The sequence below is a fragment of the Pipistrellus hanaki genome (assembly GCF_964339955.1).
Source record: "Pipistrellus hanaki genome assembly, chromosome: 3".
Lineage (NCBI taxonomy): Eukaryota > Metazoa > Chordata > Mammalia > Chiroptera > Vespertilionidae > Pipistrellus > Pipistrellus hanaki.
The window spans coordinates 181964423-181983620 of record NC_140505.1 but is presented as its reverse complement, the minus strand read 5'-3'; positions in this window follow the sequence as shown (position 1 = coordinate 181983620).

The window sequence follows — 19198 nt, the reverse complement described above, 5'->3', positions numbered from 1 at the left end:
CGTCCAGGGGTCTGCAAAGCTGCAGGGCCACCCCCGTAGCCCAGGGCCTGACTTCCAAAGAGAGTGCAGGTGCAAAGCCCCTGGAAGCTGGGAGGTGGTCACAGGACAGGCAAGAGCCGTGTGAGGGAGTCAGGGTGAGGGGGGACCAACAATGTCCCCAGAATGCTTCTTTCTGGCCTGCTCTTACTTTATTTCCCACGCTGGTTTCCCCAGCGATCGCCCTCCTTGTTTCTCCTCAGAGCTGTAACCCTCCTTGCGGTCCACCTCTCATGCTCCCTCCCAAGGCTGGGCCCCGGTGCCATGGCGGGGAAGCAGGCAGCTCGTGTCCCTCTGCCCGAGGCCACCACCGCCAGCCCCCGTCCTCCCGCCATCCATCACCACTCATCACCACGCGCATACACTTGGACACACACTTTGTGTATTTCCATAATGTTGTCAACTGCCCGGAGAGCACCGAGAATATATCTCCCCGTTTTAGAGTGTCGGTAACTCAATTTATAGCCATTTATTCCACAAAAGCAGACAGTAACTCAACTGGGGAGAGGAGGAGAAACCGTCTCCCCGCGCCGGGAATCAGAATGGTAATGCGAGGAAGAGGTAGCTGCCAGTCCCCGCATCGGTCGGGGACGTGTGAGCGGAATTCAATGCCTTTTTAGTAAATCTCAGCGTGCGCTATCCGTTCGCTCAGACTGGCATGCACGGAGACGGAGGGAGGCTGCGTGGACAGACGGCACATGCTGTCACGTTCATTACCACACTCCGAGACGCTTTGTTAACAACCGCAGTCAAAGGGGCCGTCACTGCGACAGATTTCCCCATCCCTGCGACAGGCGGCTGCCGGTGTGAGGCGGAGCCACGCACTCATTCATTCATTCATTCGTTTGTTCATTCGTTCCCCCAGCCTTCGTGAGGCCCAGGAGGCACCAGGTGTTGCACTGGGCATTGGAAACACAGAGCTGGGGAGGTGGAGGGCCAGGTCAGACCAGGCCCAGCCCTGCGGAGCTCAGAGCACAGCTGGGTTGCAGAAATGACTGAGTCCGCTGAAGCTCTTCCAAGACTCACCTCTTGCCAACCAATAGGTCGAAGTTGGGTGCGTAGGTGTTGTTGCAAGGCACCGGATTTTTTTTCATTCATTTATCCATGCAATCATTTATTCATTCAACAAACATTTATTTAGCACCTACCGCGTGCCACGCCCTGTGTTAATTACTGTGGATACTGAAATGAATGTGAAACTTTTTTTCTTTCTGTCTGTGGAGAGGCTCAAATCCTGTCCCAACCGGTCCTTTCCGATAAGACCCCAGGCCCTGCAGACACTCTGACTGCAGCCTCTCAACACGCCGAAGCCCAGGCCCCAGCTCAGCTCCGCCCACATTCCTGGCCTCCAGAATCAAATGAGATAACAAATGTGCATTATTTTATTTTTTAAATAGATCTTTATTGTTCAGATTATTACAGGTGTTTTCCCCCCCCCCCCCATAACTCCTTTCCACCTGATCCCCCTCCACTCCATACCCCCTCCCCCGACACTGTCCTCATCCATAGGTGTAAGGTTTTTGTCCAATCTCTCCCCGCACCCCTCAAACCCCCTCCCCCCTGAGAATTGTTAGTCCACTCCCTTTCTTTCTTTTCTTTTTTTTAATATGTTTTATTAATTTTTTACAGAGAAGAAGGAAGAGGGATAGAGAGTTAGAAACATCGATGAGAGAGAATCATCAACCAGCTGCCTCCTGCACAACCCCCACTGGGGATGTGCCCACAACCAAAGTACATGCCCTTGACCGGAATCGAACTCTGGACCTTTCAATTCGCAGACCGATGCTCTATCCACTGAGCCAAACCGGTTTTGGCAGTCCACTCCCTTTCTATGTCCCTGATTCCATTATATTCACCAGTCCATTCTGTTCTTCAGATTTATTCACTTGATTTTTAGATTCACTTGTTGGTAGGTATGTATTTGATGTCTTTTTGTTGCTCATAATGTTTATCTTTACCTTTTTCTTCTTCCTCTTCTTAAAGAATCCCCCTCAGCATTTCTTGTAATCTCAACAGAAAATGTGCATTGTTTTAAACTGGAGAAGTCTGTGGCAGTTCTGTGCAGCAGTAGATAACGAAAACAGATGTGTTTATTGCTTACTAATTGAAAACCCAGCTGCTAGGGGCTTAACCAGTTAACTGCCACGCCTCCAAAATGGAAGCCATGCCCTCATGCCATGATATTTTGAATTTAATAAAAAAAAAAATCAATTGGCAATGAATATTATAAAAAAAAAACATATCACTCACCATTCGGGTGTTCTTGAATATTTTCAGTTGAAAATTCTCATGACAAATGAGTTTTTAAAGCGTCTGTAGATGCATATGGCACGCAAAGGGTTAAAGCCCAAGAAGCCGAATTGTTTGTGCAGCAGGACTTGAGGCAGTGGCAGGGCTGTTTCAACAACTCAGCGATGCCATCACGGACCGGGGCCCAGATCTTCCTGTCTTTCTTCTCTGTCACTCTCATTGTGTTGGCAATGTCTCCTGTCAGGACTGGAAGGTGGCTGCTTCAGCCTCGAGCGTCATGTCCCGCTGCAGGGACCCAGCAGTCAGGGAGAGGGTGCCTCTCTCAGGTCAGGGAGAAGTGGCTTTTCCAGAAATACCTGTGGACTTCCGGAACTGGGTTGAATGCTTATTCCTGGCCCTGATGCCTAGCAAAGGGGGATAAGATTGCATGAGTAGCCCAGTTGGTGTGGCTCAGTGGTTGAGCATGGATTTATGAACCAGGAGGTCATGGTTCAATTCCCAGTCAGGACACATGCCTAGGTTGTGGGCTTGATCCCCAGTGTGGGGCGTGCAGGAGGCAGCCGATTGATGATTCTCTTTCATCATTGATGTTTCTATCTCTCTCTCCCTCTCCCTTCTCTGAGATCAACTATATATATATAAAGATAGCTTGACTAGCTTGGACCAATCAGTCCGGGTTTGTTTCCTGAGCTGGGCACTTAGTCCCCTGAAGGAAACGGATGTTTTATTGACAGGGGAGGGGAGGAGTGGCACCGTGACAGGCCACCTTTGGGACGTGCCCAGAACAACACGGACCGTCAATAGCGGGGAGTGTGTCTGACCTTTTCCACACATTGCCCTGCACAGCAGGTCTCCCCGCGGCCTGGCAGGAGACAGGAGGAAGTGTCTCTCTCTCTGGTTGACACCACAGCCCCACCGGGCTCCCCGGAATCCCACCGGAGAGGTTCTGATGACAACAGCCCTCCAACGACCAGGGCGGAGACCTTTTCAAGATATTGATATTTTTAAAGACTTTATTTTTTCCAACTGAAAACATGTACGTATCTTAAGAGGACTGTGCATCATCATGTAATGAGTTGGTAGGTGTCAGAATCTGGCCTTGTTGCCCGAGTCGGTTTGGCTCCGTGGCTGGAGCATTGGCTAGCCTGAATTTTTTTGTCCTCTCATACTAGGCTGTTGGGCCCCCACTGCTCAGGCCTGACAACCTCAGAGCAGGGCAGGGAGCCAGGGGTTACAGCCCAGGGTCACGGAAATAGCCTCTTTCCGTGTCAGCGCTGGGCATTTCCGTAGACATTCAAATTCACTCAGTGTCAGCCAGAGCACATCTGGGTTAATGCTCCCCATTTCACAGTTGAGAAAACTGAGGTCCTGTGCCGGAAGCCAATTCCAGCATGTCATAACTGCAAGAGTTTCATCAAAAGGTTGATGGAGCCTTAACTGGTTTGGCTCAGTGGATAGAATGTTGGCCTGTGGACTGAGGGGTCCCAGGTTCGATTCTGGTCAAGGGCATGTACCTTGGTTGTGGGCACATCCCCAGTAGGGGGCGTGCAGGAGGCAGCTGGTCGATGTTTCTCTCTCATCAATGTTTCTAGCTCTCTATCCTTCTACCTCTCTGTAAAAAAAAAAAATCAATTAAATATATATAATATATATTTTAAAAAAAGGTTGATGGAACTTGGGGACTCAACAGGGCTGAGTCACATATGTTCTTGCCTGTTGGTAATGGCTAAAGGCATTTCCCCAAACCTGAATAGGATGATTGCTTACTGCCAGACAGCTCAGGACATCTTAATCTACATGTTATTGCCTCCTACTGGCCAAATACCTGAACAGCTGTAGGCTATTTCCCAATCTGACAATGGACTCTGTAAACTAACCTTGGCCTTTGAAATGTATATCTCCACCTTGCCTTAGGACAATTTGTGTTAATAAAAAGCAAGGGGTCCTGAGACAGAGAGAACTTAGTTTCTTTAGCTAGGCTCCTCTGACCCCTCAATGCCTTTCAAAATTATCTTTGGTCTCTGGACTCTTACTTCAGTTACACACAGCCTTTCTCCAGATTGCTGAACCCTTCTTAATGCCGGAACAAGAACCCCAGCAACCCTAGATCTGAATGATAGAAGAACCCGATTGTCCGACTCCACAGTGCAGCCTGCACTGCTGGCTGGTTAGCCCAGCAGCCCCTCCAAACACTTCCTCCGCCGGTGATTCATCTAGAGTAGAGCTAGGTGTGTGTATGTGATCCCATTTTAGCCAATGAGATGTAAGTGGGCATCTGCTGGGTGTGGGGATAGGGCTCCTGAGACACCTTTAAAAAAAAAAAAATTATTTTTATTGATTTCAGAGAGGAAGGGAGAGGGCGAGGGAGAGAGAGATAGAAACATCAATGACGAGAGAGAATCTTGATTAGCTGCCTCCTGCATGACCCCTACTGGGGATTGAGCTCACAATCCAGGTCAACTTGAGTCAAACCGTGGTTCATAGGTTGACACTCCACCACCGAGCCACATGGGTGGGGCAAATTTTTTTTTTGCTGTTCTGGCAAAAGGGATAGGTTGTCTAGACTCTCCTCTGCCTCTCACCCTACCTGGAATGTGGGCACAGTGCCTGGAGCAGCAGCAGCCGTCTTACACCACGAGGGGAGGACTAGAGGATTGCAGGGCCCCAGCCTGGCCTCACTGAGATGCTGCGCTGGCTCTGGCAGCCCCTGGGTTGTTGATGTCAGTCTGATGTCCTGTGACGGACAGCAGGAAGCACGCCTGCCCGTCCCAGCCCCTTGGCCTTCCCCTCGCTGAGCTCCACCTCATTGACCCAGCCCCTCGGCCTTCCCCTCGCTGAACTTCACCTCCTGGCGAAGGCACTGGGACCTCAGACAGGAGGGCCTGTGCAGGAGGATGAGGGTCAAGGACCCGCTGGCCCTGGCGGCTCCACAGAGCACCAGTCCTTTGATCAAGACTGTCTGAAGCTGCTTTCAGTCCTCACTAGCCTCGGGGCCGTTCCAGCCACGTCTTCGGGCTGAAAGCTCCCTTACCTGTTAATGATACGGGCGGCGGGCGGCGCTGCAACGTAATGTTTGTGGGAGCTTCCTGCTGAACAGTGGCCTGTGAATACACAGCGTTATTGTTATTAACCCGCCCCCGGCCCCCGAGCCTCCAGGCGCCAACGAGAGGGAACTGCTTCCTTCGTCCAAGAGACAGCTTGAGACATGTAATTTTGATTGAATTCTCGACCCCTTCGAAATGTGCCGGTGCACTGCTTGGAGGTGGGAGGAAGGCGGAGAGGGAAGCGGGAACACCTCTGCGGGTGGGAGAAGAGAAATGGCCGAGGAAGGAGCATTGGGTGCCACTTAAAGACCCATTTTCCTGCGACACCTCATCAATTATTTTAAATCTAATCTTGACTGCCATAACCCACAGCGCCCTCCGCCTCCCGCCCTCCCTGCACTCCCGCCTCCTTCCCCACCGATCTTCAGAGGAAAACGTCTTCGGCAAGTTGCCCTTTTTGTGGTTCTTGTTAATCCTCACTGGAGGGTATTTCTTCTTCTTCTTTTAAAAATAAAAAAATATTTTTATTGATTTCAGAGAGGAAGGGAGAAGGAGAGATAGAAACATCAGTGATGAGAGAGAATCATTGATCTCTGCCTTGTGCACGCTCCACACTGGGGATCGAGCCTTGACCTCCTGGTTCATAGGTCGATGCTCAACCACTGAGCCATGCCGGCCAGTCAGATATGTTTTCTATTGATTTTTACAAGAGAGTTGAAGGGGAAGGATGAGGAGGAGGAGGAGGAGAAGGAGGAGGAAGAGGAGAGAGTAAAAAGGGAGAGAGAGAGAGAGAGAGAGAAACATTGATGTGAGAGAGACCCACACATCAATTGGTTACTTCCCATATGTGCCCCGGCTGGGGTGAGGATGCAACGTGCAACCCAGGTATGTGCCCTTGACTGGGAATTGAACCTATAACCCTTTGGTGGGTAGGCCGATGCTCTAACCACCAAGCCACAGGTTGACCTTTTTTGATTTACACAGAGCTGTAAGAAGTTGAAATGATGACTTAAATGACCTCCTAGCTTCAAGGAGGGTAAATCCATGCTGACCATGGGGAGGGGTGGTGTGTGTGTGGCTTCTGTGGCCAGAGCGGCTCCCCTCTTCCTCAATGCCATGCATGAGTAATTAATTGATTAAGTAAGTAATTATGTGCAGAGCTTTTACTCTGTTTTGTGCATCTGGTCCACTTGATGGGAGCAGAGATTCTGCCTCACTTATCTCCACAAGGCAGAGGCTGTTTAGTTAGTGACGGATGCTGGTGCCAGACTTCCTGGGGTCCAGTCCTGGCTCTGCCGCTTAGCTGTGTGACCTTGGGCAGGTTAATTAACCTCTCTGTGCCTCAGTTTTCTTATCTGTAAACTGGGGATAATAATAATAATTCTGACCTCCTAGGGTCTTAGCACAGCTTGTGTGAAATAACCGTGTGAAGCTCTCAACTCCAGCTCCGTGTGTGTTGGCCGTGTGTCGCTCACTGCGCAGGCACAGCGCTGGGTGTGATCAATGGCCAGGAAGCACACACAGTAGAGGTGGAGGTAGACAGAACAGTGACGGAGCCCTCACCCTTAACGAGGTGCTTTGCTGAGCTGGGGGCATCCATGATCCCTTCTAGGTCCCTGCCTGCACTGTCCGCTCCCTCACCATGGTTACTGGGTGCTGCCCGGGGCCAGGCACCGTGCCTCCAGCGGAGAGCCCAGGAACAAGGCCTGGCCCCCAGGGAGTCCCATTCATCTCCATTCTCACGAGGAGATAGGTGATAAGCTAACAGAAATGTAATCTAGTGGCCAGGGCAACTTCCTGTCATCCTTACTCACAGGTCCAGACAGCCCCCCAAAAACAGAAAGCGCATGAGAGCGAGATGTCTGCCTAACCCCCCTCCCCAATCCAGTGAGGAGCGTGCACACTCCCTCCCATCACTGGGTCCCCACGAAGGTGACCTCCTTGGAGAGGCCTCCCCTGATCGTCCCTCTAAAATAGGCCTTCCCATGATGCTCTATTCCCTGGGCATGTGGCTTCTCTCCTGAGTATCTATCCTGTCACTCACAGGTCAAATGCAGGGCACTCGAAGGACACGGTAAGGTGATAGAATGTAACACATGGTAATGGAATTCATCATATAAGAGTGGGAATTTAGTTAATCTTCACAACATTTTGTAGGATGAGCTAGTGCTTGAACCTGCTGTCTGACCCCCGATAGATGCCTCAGCCTCTCAGGTTTTCTTTTCCATCTTCAATCAAAGATATGTTTTTATTGATGAGAGAGAGAGAGAGAGAGAGATTGATTAGTTGCCTCCTACACAAGCCCTGACTGAGGATTGATTGAACCTGCAGCAGAGGTATTTGCCCTGATAGGAAAACGAACCCGCAATCTTTTGGTGCACAGGACGATGGCTCCAACCAACTGAGCCACTGGCCAGGGCAGCCTCCCAGGATTTTAATCAGAAGGTGTTCATTTGCATCCCAGTGTTGTGTGCTCACTGTTCACTCGGCATGATATGTCAGTTCACTTCTCCAAGCCTCAGTCTTCTCACCTGTAAAATGGGTTAACAGACTCAATTTCCAGGAGGGTTGCTGTGAGCATGGTGAGTGAAGGAGGCTGCTTGCAAAGTTCCACAGAAGTCTTCAACTTCCACATTGTATGTGACATGCCTCAAAGAGCTGGGACACGTGAGAAACCCAACGTCCTCAAATGGACACTGTGCCCATGGATTGGGCTGATTGGGGGCGCTCCTATCGCTCTGGAGAGAGGAAGCAGCTCCAGAGGGGACTGGCCTTCAGGAGCCAGTGACCCTCGGGTGTTAGAAGGAAAGTGTTCCCCCAAAGTTCTCTCTTCGCCTACACACAGACTAGCCCTCTCTCTCGCTGTACACAAAGGTGGCCCCACCGGCTCTGTGGCCGGAAGAAAATATCAATAACACGACTAATTATGGAAATTGCATAATGCATCATTAGTTAGTAATTATGACTTTGTCAAGTGCCTGTTAATTTTTATGTAGGAATCACTCAGTGTGTGACATGGAAATATTAGCTTGTCATTGGCTTTCCTTTCTTGCAGGGGACCATGATCCTGAGAGTTCAGGTTAATGACATGTCAGATGAAGGAAGAGGCGGGGAAGAAGGGAGGAGGAGCAGGAGGAGGGGGAACCCAGGAGCGCCCCACCTGGGGCGGGAGGTGCCAGGCCGGGAGGGTGCAGGAGGGAGGACCCAGCGCTGGCCTCCGAAGGCGAATTATGTCAAACTTGCCGTCCTCCCGCTTCCGTCCCAAAATCAAAGTGTCTGCATGGGGTGTTGACACATTTCTCTAATAAGATGGCATCATCGCTTTCCAGCCTCCCCGGAGAGTCTTGGCATGTCTCATTTTGCTTGAATAAATTATTAATTTGGTCTAATTAGGCTCATCCAGCAGCTGGGAGGCAGGTTGAGCTAATTTGGGATTCCTGTGTGGGGCTGCATGAGGGCTCAGCTCTGTGGAGATGGGGTATGGGGTATGGGGGTGGGGGCAGAAAGCTCTGGGAGGGACTGAGGCAGGAGGAAAACGGATGCTGGGATGCCCGGCTTTACTTTGGGCAGCTCCATCCACTCGTGACTATTTCTTCATGAGCATCTGCCACGGAGAGGCGAGTGCTGGGTCCTTCATTTTGGCTGCAGAGCTGCCTAGGTCAGGAGAAGACACGGTGCAAAAGAGTGGATGGTGTCAGCTCATCCCTCCGGGGCTTTACAGTCAGGTGTATGTCTATCAGGGTTATTTCCTCGGAGTCCCAGACTCCCAAAGACGACTTCAGTTGCACAGTTTTAAAAAAAATTATTCTTTATTTTTTTAAAAGGGAAGGGAGAGGGAGAGAGAGGTAGAAACATCAATGATGAGAGAGAATCATTGATTGGCTGCCTCCTGCACATCTCCCACTGGGGATGGAGCCCGCAACCCGGGCATGTCCCCTGACTGGGAACCATGACCTCCTAGTTCATAGGTTGATGCTCAATCACTGAGCCATATGGGCTGGGCAGTTGCACACAGTTTAAAGTGAAAGCCAGCTCTGAGTCCACCCCACACAGCCCTCTGAGCTCAGGAAGTAATGTCAGTTCTCCATGGTCTCAGCCACATCTACACTAATAAAAGAGAATTATGCAAATTGACCATCACTTCATGACCCACCAGCCAATCAGGAGTGAGTATGCAAATTGACCCAACAAAGATGAAGGTGGCTCCGCCCCCAGCCACTCCAGGCTTCTAGGCTGCACACATGCAGGCATGGAGTGGCTGGGTGCCTGCTATGAGGGAGAGAGTGGGGGGTAGAGGGAGCTACAGGAGTGGTGCTCCGACTGGAATGGAGACTGAAGGCTCTGCTGGAGTGAAGACGGAAGGCGGAGGCCAGAGCAAAGGCCTGGGTCCTGAGTGCTGGAGGAAAACCGGCGCCAGCAGCCAGGGGAAGGAAGGCCTATTGCAGGAATCTTTGTGCAACAGGCCTCTAGTTGAAATCATAACAGCCTGTCCCTGTGAATAGAGATGATAAATGCAGGTGGACTTCCTGGGGGGCGCCTGGCACATTGTAGGTGCAGTCACCAGCCGCTGTGGATTCATGGGAAAGAGCAGGGCAGATGCAGTAGCAAGGGTCTCAGACGTGGGGACGTTAACATCCCCAGAGGTGGTATGACTTGGAAAAGAAAGATGAGACAAAGTCCCTCTCCATTGTCCGTCCTGCCCCACCAAGCCACTTCTCAAGGGTCACAGTGGCATTTAGCTAGTTATTTCTTTTTTGACAAAAGCTCATGTTTTCATAGGCAAGGAAACAACCTTTGTGCTGAAAAGTCCTGATTATATATATTTTAAATTTTTTAAAATATATTTTATTGATTTTTTACAGAGAGGAGGAGAGAGGGATAGAGAGCTAGAAACGTCGATGAGAGAGAAACATCGACCAGCTGCCTCTTGCACACCCCCTACTGGGGATATGCCCGCAACTAATGTACATGCACCTGACCAGAATCGAACCTGGGACCTTTCAGTCCGCAGACCGATGCTCTACCACTGAGCCAAACCGGTTTCCCTGATTATATTTTAATGTAGTTCACATCCTTCTGACATTTCTCTCCCCATGTAATAAGGTTTTAAGATTTACTTGTTTTCGGGAACAAAATCCTCCTCCTGGGTTTTCCCGTGATTGACAGTCTGTTTCTAAGCGGCAGCCCCGGAATCCACCCGGCCCTCCTTGTGAGCCCCAGCAGCACGGCCTGGTCGGTCGTGGCTCCCTTGGCTCTTTGAGTCTGTCTCCCAGGCTGGCCTCTGAGTATCTGAGGAGAGCCTTCTTCCCTGAGTCGGGGCTGCAGCCTGCGTGTTCTTCCAGGCTAGGAGCTGAGTCTTATCTTGGGGTCCCCAGCTCAGTGTGTGGCACCTGATAGCCTTTCTAAAACCTCTGGACCAATGAGGAAAAGACACCCAAGAACAAAGCTGCAGTGCCTGTGAGTTCAGAAGGCTCGGTAGCACCTCAAGACCATCGATGTAAAATCTATCAGCATACACTATGAGCATCACCGACCTTTGCATTGCGGCTGTGCCCACGTGCCCGCTCAGAGCATCAGAGACTGCCCTTGTGTTACAGATGGGGATAGAGGAGCAAAACAACTTGTGCAAGGCCACCCAGATTTAACCTTCCCTCTCCACGGCCCCTTTTATCACACTGGCCTGACATCCTTGACTCTCCCATTACTATCCTATATAATAAAGACCTAATATGCTAATGGTTGTGACGCCCTCACACCTTAACGACCAATCAGCAGGAGGCTGTGTGCACGGCGAGGCACATGCAGGCGGGCGGGGACTTGACACTGCATCCCCTGCCAGCGGAGCTTGACAGAAGTGGGGCCAGCCAGGTCTGGATCTCGTCCAAGTGGGGGGTGAGGCCAGCTGGGTCTGGGTCTCTTCCCTTTTAATGTGCATGAATTTTGTGCACCGGGCCACGAGTCTATACTAATAAAAGCATAATACGCTAATTAGACCGGATGTACTTCCAGACATCCTTCTAGGGCTGCTGCTATAAGGGCCACTAGTATATATATGTGTAATCTTTCTCTACCATCTGGTACTAAGATAGCTGCAGTCCCTCCACACTGGTCTTTCTGCTCCTTGTCTCTTTCATCTCAGGTTGCTTAGCTTTCTGAGAGAGGAAACGGGGTGTCTCTGTCTTATTCTACTTCTTAAAAAACCTACTGTGTGGCCTTTTAATGCCCATTCCTTGTCTAGGAAAGAAAATGTATACAAGCTTGCTAAAGAATTGTGAGTGTGCATGGGGGAGGGGTTTACAAAATTTGTCCAAGTGTTTAAAAACGTGTCCGATCCATGGTCCTATGTAAGCATGTTATATACTAATAGAAGTCTGGTGCACAGATTGGTGCATTGGTGGGGTCCCTTGGCCTGGCCTGTGGAAGATCAGGCTGAAATTGGCTCTCCAACATCCTCCGAAGGGTCCTGGATTATGAGAGGGGACACACCAGGCTAAGGAACTCCCACCAGTGCACAATTGGGGCCAGGGAGGGACCATGGGAGGGCTTCAGGGTATTTCCTGCCCATCTCACCCAGTCCTGATTGGCCAGACACCAGCAGCAAGCTAACTTACCGATAAGAGCATCTGGCGGTCAGTGTGGATCATAGTGACTGGTCAAATGGTCAAATGGTCAGAGGACAATTAGCATATTAGGCATATATATATATACACACACACACACACACACACACACACACACACACACACACATATATATATATATATATATATATATATATATATATATATATATATATCTATCTGCTGTTGTTATTATTGTTATCATTATTGCTGTTGTTATTCAGCTCTAATGGGGTCCAAGAGTAACAAACTCATTAAAGGTGTCACTTCTTCCAGGAGATGTTCCTGACACCCCTGTGCTTTCTTGGATCCTCAGAGTGGCCCACACCCCACAGGCAAGAACCATTACCTAGTTCTTATCAATTTTGTCCTTGGGTCAAGCGGGACACCAGGGAGCTATATATTTGGACCTTACTGTCTTGGCCCTTGTAGAATTGCTTTCCTATTGGCCTTCATTGAAGGACATACAAGAAATTAGGACAAAAGGGTAGATCCTTGGATTTGTTGTAGGGATATGTTGAAAGTGGTGTTCATTACCTTGCATACTTTCCCTTCATTGAGGACTACTTTCTCTCAGGTCTCTGTACCAGGAAAAGCTGCCATTCTCTTGATTGGTTTGTATTGAATGCTTTGAACATTGGGAATGGAATAATGTCCATGTTTTCCTCTTTGTTTTTGCTGCTAGGAGTCTCAGGGTTAACTCACCAGCCAACTTCCATCAAGGCCTTATGGATGCATTGTGAGGTAATCTGATTTGAGGTTATCTTTCACCCTGTGTTTCTTTAGCTTTGATTTCATCATAAAAACCCTGTTTTGCTACATGCATCTGTGTAAGCCATATTAATTCTTTTTTAATATCATCAAGTAGGACTTCAGTGAATAAATATTCATCCATCTTCTTGTTCCACACTAACCAGAACCAAAAACTGTACCAGAACAAAAAACCACCAACAGCTTGCCAGGCAAACCTTCCACCAGCCCATATAATTGGATAGTTAATCTATTGCTATAGTCTTTATCTTTTAACTGGAAAGTTTAACCCATTTAGAATTATTTTTATTATTATATCTCAAAGGGTAAGAGATCATTTCTAGGTTGGCACTTTCAGCACTTAGACAATATTAATTCACTTTCATGTGGCTTCCATGGTGGCTAAAAAGTCAGTTATTAATTTAAATATTTCTTTGTAGGTAATAGATCCCATTTCTCTGACTTCTTTTAACATTCCTGTTTAATTCATCCATTGCTCAAGTACTAGTTGATGGTTATGATGTGGGTGGTGCTTTTTCCCATCATGGAGCCTACAGTCTAAGATCTTTGATATCCTGAAATTTGTCTTTGATGTAGCAAGATAGGGATTTCTTTTAATTATCTTACTTGGAGCTTTCTTGAATTTTTAGCTTTATGTCTTTCACTAGAGGCCTAATGCATGACATTCGTGCACTGGTGGGGGGGGGAGGTACCTCAGCCCACCCTGTTTCCTCTCATAGTCCAGGACCCTCAGGGGATGTCTGACAGCTTAGGCCCACCACCACTGCTGCACTCACCAACTGTGAGCCTGGGTTCTGGCTGAGCAGTGCTACCCCTGTAAAGCGCACTGACCACCAGGGGAAGCTCCTGCATTGAGTGCCTGCCCCTGGTGGTCAGTGTGGGTCATAGTAACTGGTCGTTCTGCCATTCAGTTGATTTGCATATTAGTCTTTTATTATATAGGATTAGTTTTGCTAACATCTTAACATTTTTCTTTTTATCTTTTCAAATATAGCCTCTTCCTCATCACTCTGTTCTCTCACTTTGAATTCTAATTAGACATTTGTTCAACATTTTCACTCTATTATCTATTAGTCTTTACTTTTCCTTTTTGTTTTTCTATCCCATTTCTATCTCATGGGCATATTGGACATTTTCTTCAAATCTGTTCTCTGTTTTGCCGATCAACTCTTCAGCTGTTTTGAATTTAATCTATCCACTGAATTTAAAATTTTAATTATAATTTTATTTCTGTAATTTTATTTTTAAAAGATGCCTGGCAATCTTGATTGTCTCTTATTTCTCTGTCATACTTTAAGTTCCTTCTATCCTTGCCTTACACTGATACCATACTGTCTTGATTACTCAGTGTGATGGTAAATCTTAGAATCATAGGGAAAGTCCTTCAGTTTTGTTCTTTTTCAAGACTTTCTGACCATCTTAGGTCTTTTACATGTCCATATATTTTAGAATCAGCATAGCAGTTTCTTCAAAAAGCCTGCTGGGATTTTAATTAAGATTGCATTGAATTATAAATAAATTTGAGAGAATGGACATGGTATCGCCTCATTTATTTAGATCTTTAATTTTTAATAGGGAGGTCTTGCACATCTTTTGTTAGATTCTTTGGTAATTAATTTTTGATGCTGTTTTTAATTAGGTTGTTAAAAAATTTTAATATGCCAGTGTTTCTTTCTAGTACATAAAAATACAATTAATTTTTATGCACTGGTCTTATATCCTGTGGACTTGTTATATTCACCTATTGGCTTTTATTAGTATTTTTGTAGATTCCTTAGAGTTTTCTATGTAAACAAAAACTTTGTGTGTAAAGGTATCTTTATGTCTTCCTTTCCAGTCTTTGTGCTTTTTATTTCCTTTTTTTTCTTTGTTGCTCTGGATAGGACTTCCAGTACAATGCTAAAAGGGAGTAGTGAGAGCAGATATTCTTGACTTGTTCCCGATCTTAGGGAGAAAACATTCGATGTTTCACTATTAAATCGGATGCTAGCTGTAGATTTTTCACAGATGCCCTTTATCAGGTTGAGAAAGCTCCTTTCTAGTCCTAGTTTCCTGAGGATTAAAAAAATTATGAATGGGAATTGAGTTTCGTCAAATGCCTTTTCTGCATCTTTTGTGATGATTATGTGATTTTCATCTTTTATTCCTCTAGTATGGAGAATTGCATTGCTTTCTTCTTTTATATTAAATCAATCTTAAGTGCCTGGAATAAACAGCACTCAGTCATGATGTATTATCCTTTTACTATATTGCAGATTCAAGTAGCTAACATTTTATTAAGGAATTTTGCATTCATACTCAAGGGGAATATTGGCTCGTAATTTTCTTTCTTGTCATATATTTCTCAGTTTTTGCTATGGCCTCAGAATGAGTTGCAAAACGTTTCTTCCTTTCCTACTTTCTGAAAAAGTTTATAATAGACCATGTGGTACCCCCATCCACTCCAGATACTCGTTTTCAGAAATGAAGGAGTCATTTTCCAGCTTCTGAGGATGGTGCCTGCTGATGATTCCTGCCCAGGCATTGCCCTTGGACCAATGCTGCCCTCTTGTCTAATCGACACACGATGACTAGGTTGATGTGGGACCACAAAGGGTCTGGGCCCCTCCTCTGGGACAGCTTTAAAGAGGCTGAAATCTCGCTAAAACCGGTTTGGCTCAGTGGATAGAGCGTTGGCCTGCAGACTGAAAGGTCCCAGGTTCGATTTCAGTCAAGGGCATGTACTTTGGTTGTAGGCATATCCTCAGTAGGGGGTGTGCAAGAGGCAGCTGATCGATGTTTCTCTCTCATTGATATTTCAAGCTTTCTATCCTTATCCCTTCCTCTCTGTAAAAAAAAATCAATAAAATATATATTAAAAAAAAAAGAGGCTAAAACCTCTGTTGTGACTCCATCATTGTTCAGTGTCTCCTTCTCAATCTTTCTTCCTTAGCTCCATGGCAGGTGTTCCTAAGAACACCCTCCAATGAACCACTTCGCTAAAACTCTCTCAAAGCCGATTTCTTGGGGAGCTCAATTTATGACAGAGTTTCTGTGAAGTTGGCTTTATTTATTTATTGTTATAATTTATTAGTTAAGCCATCTTGACTTGGAATTATCCTTGTGGGAAGGTTATCGATGAATAATCCAATTTCTTTAACAGGTATAAGGCTATGTGGACTGTTCATGTCTTCTTTTTTTTTTTTTTTTTAATATATTTTATTGATTTTTTACAGAGAGGAAGGGAGAGAAATACAGAGTTAGAAACATCGATGAGAGAGAGTCATTGATCAGCTGCCTCTTGCACAATCCCTACTGGGAATATGCCCGTAACCAAGGTACATGCCCTTGGCCGGAATCGAACCCGGGACCCTTCAGTCCCCAAGCCAATGCTCTATCCATTGAGCCAAACCGGTTTCGGTTCTTCATGTCTTCTTGTGTTGGTTTTGGTAAGTTGTGTTTTTCAAGAAATTTGTTCACTTTATCCTTTTCCTGCTTTGTCCAATACAGACATACCAGCTTTCTTGTGGTTAGTGTTTACAGGCTTTTTAAAAAAATACTTTTTTACTTTTAATCAGTTTTGATAGGAAAGAGTTTTTGTTACTGATAGCATGTAGTTAGTTCTTTTATAAAATTTACTCAAAACTCTCTGGTTTAGAATTACAGTTCTTAATCCTTTGCCATTTAATAAAAATAAATTGATCGTCCATCTTGATATATGTTTTTCATTTGTCTCATCTATTCTTTGTTCTCTGTTTCTCCTTTTTTGACTTTTTTTTTAAAGTATGTTTTTTATTGATTTCATAAAGAAAGAGAAGAGAGGGAGAGGAAACAATAGAAATATTAATGATGAGAGAGAATCATTGATTAGCTGCCTCCTGCACCGTCCCCCTACCCCAGTGGAGATTGAGTCCGCAACCCAGGCTTGTGCCTTGACCAGAATTGAACCCAGGACCCTTCAATTTACTGGGGCTCTTGACTGTTTTTTTTGGGTGAGTCAAGTAATTTTTAGTATTTAATCAAATCTCCTTTATTATTATTAGCTGTACTTTGTGGTTTTGTAAAGTGATTTTTCTAGAGATTACAACAAGTATCTTTATCTCATCACTTCAAAGATGCTGTTCCACTGTTTTCTGGCTACCTTTGTTTGCACTGAGACATCAGCTGTCCTTCTTATTGTTATTGTCCCTTCCCTACATGATGTGGCATTTTTCTCTTGATAATTTATAGATACCCTCTTTATCTTTTCAGCAGTTTAACTATGATGGCCTTAGGTGAGGATTTATTTGTATTTATCCTGCTTGGGGTTCTTATTGGGTATGTGGCTCTAAAATAAAAAAAAAAAATGAATTTCACATAGAGATGAAGTTTAAAACAAAATTTAAAAAAATTGAAGCTTTGATGAACTCACCACATAAAATCTCTACTCAAGAATACATATGTTTTGCCGAGACCGGTTTGGCTCAATGGATAGAATGTCGGCTTGGGGACTGAGGGGACCCGGGTTCGATTCTGGTCAAGGGCATGTACCTTGGTTGCGGGCATGTCCCCAGTAGGGGGTGTGCAAGAGGCGGCTGATCGATGACTCTCTCTCATTGATGTTTCTACAATAACTCTCTATCTCTCTCTCTTCCTCTCTGTACAAAGTCAATAAAAAAAAAAGAAAAAAAGAATACATATGTTTTAACATCCACCCCTCCCAGGAGATACAAATCTTCTGGAATAAGGAAGAGAGAAACAACAGCCAGTGAAAATTGGAGCTTAGATGTTTAGTTCCTAGAAAGAGCTCTATTTGTTCTTTCTTTCCAGGGAAAACAAAGGGGAGGAGAAATGACAGAATTTTCCAAGTAATGTTGGTATCTGATAGCAGAGGAAGGATACCCCTTTTCCTGCACAGGCCTTGGGAAAATGCAAACACCCCATAGTTCTTCTGAGCCCACGTGGCTTGTGAAATTCAGTAGAAATGTTTGTAGGTGCTTGTCAGGTAGAGGTTAGTGGGTGAAGCTCAGGTGTCTCCAGGGAAACAGAGAATGACTCTTCTGGATCCCAACTGCATCTCAGAGGCCACGAGAAACCTCACTCGTTCTCAGCGGGTTTTCTGAAGGCCCCGCGAGGAATTCAGCTGTGAGGGGGCCCGCAGGCCCTGCTGCCGGGACAAGGACACACAGCCGTGCAGACTCTACGGAGATGCAAGTGGTGAGATGCCTGAAGATCAGGTTCTGTGCTTTGACATCATTTAAGCTCTGGAGGATGTGGGTACTTCCCAGTAGAGAGTAGACCAGAAATCACGTGAGGTTTATTTGCCCACATAGCCCACCCTCCGGGCCCTCACAGTCCCCCCTCAGGGCCCTCACAGTCCCCCCTCTGGGCCCTCACAGTCCCCCCTCCGGGCCCTCACAGTCCCCCCTCCGGGCCCTCACAGTCCCCCCTCTGGGCCCTCACAGTCCCCCCTCCGGGCTCTCACAGTCCACCCTCTGGGCCCTTACAGTCCCCCCTCCGAGCCCTCACAGTCCCCCCTCCGGGCTCTCACAGTCCCCCCTCCAGGCCTCACAGTCTCCCCTCCAGGTCCTCACAGTCCCACCCTCTGGGCCCTCACAGTCCACCCTCCGGGCCCTCACAGTCCACCCTCCAGACCCTCACAGTCCCCCCTCCGGGCTCTCACAGTCCCCCCTCCAGGCCTCACAGTCTCCCCTCCAGGTCCTCACAGTCCCACCCTCCGGGCCCTCACAGTCCCCCCTCCAGGCCTCACAGTCTGCCCTCCAGGTCCTCACAGTCCCACCCTCCGGGCCCTCACAGTGCCCCCTCCAGGCCCTCACAGTCCACCCTCCAGGCCTTCACCGTCTACCCTCCAGGCACTCATGGTCCCACCCTCCAGGGGCTCAACAGTCCACCCTCCAGGCGCACCCTCCAGGCGCCCACAGTCCCTGGTGAGACTATGCTGCTGGAGCAGAGGTGGGCACAGAGCTGGCTCTCCGGGAGAAAGGCTGGGATCTCTAGGTGGTGGACGCAGGTGTGTCCAGAAGCATCCCCTCTCCCCATCCTGCTCTCATCCTGGCTCCGGGACACCCTCTTCTCAGAGGAGACTAATTGACAATCCAGGGTGATAACATGTTATCACTGTCACCCCATTGAAATGCACCGCAATGCCAGGCTCGATAAATCACCTGGAGCTTAAAGAGGAGAGTGAAATGAGCATTGCATTATAAACCACAAAGCCCATTAATCACACGGCTACAAACCATAAATATGACAAGTACATCCATCAATCCCGCACCCTTCTCGCTGGCCTGCGAGTGCAGGCGTTAGCAACTTAATGGGTGTAGAAGGCATCCTCTCCTGTAGACGCGGCAGCAGAGAGTCTTTTAGGATAAGCCCTGCCGGCCCGGAAGGACGGGAAAAGGAGTCCCTTTCACCAAAAGTGCTGAAGGCATTGCAAGGGGTGTCCAGGCAGTGGCCAAAGCCGCTGATTCTCCCTGCACGGTGGGGACACAGGCATCG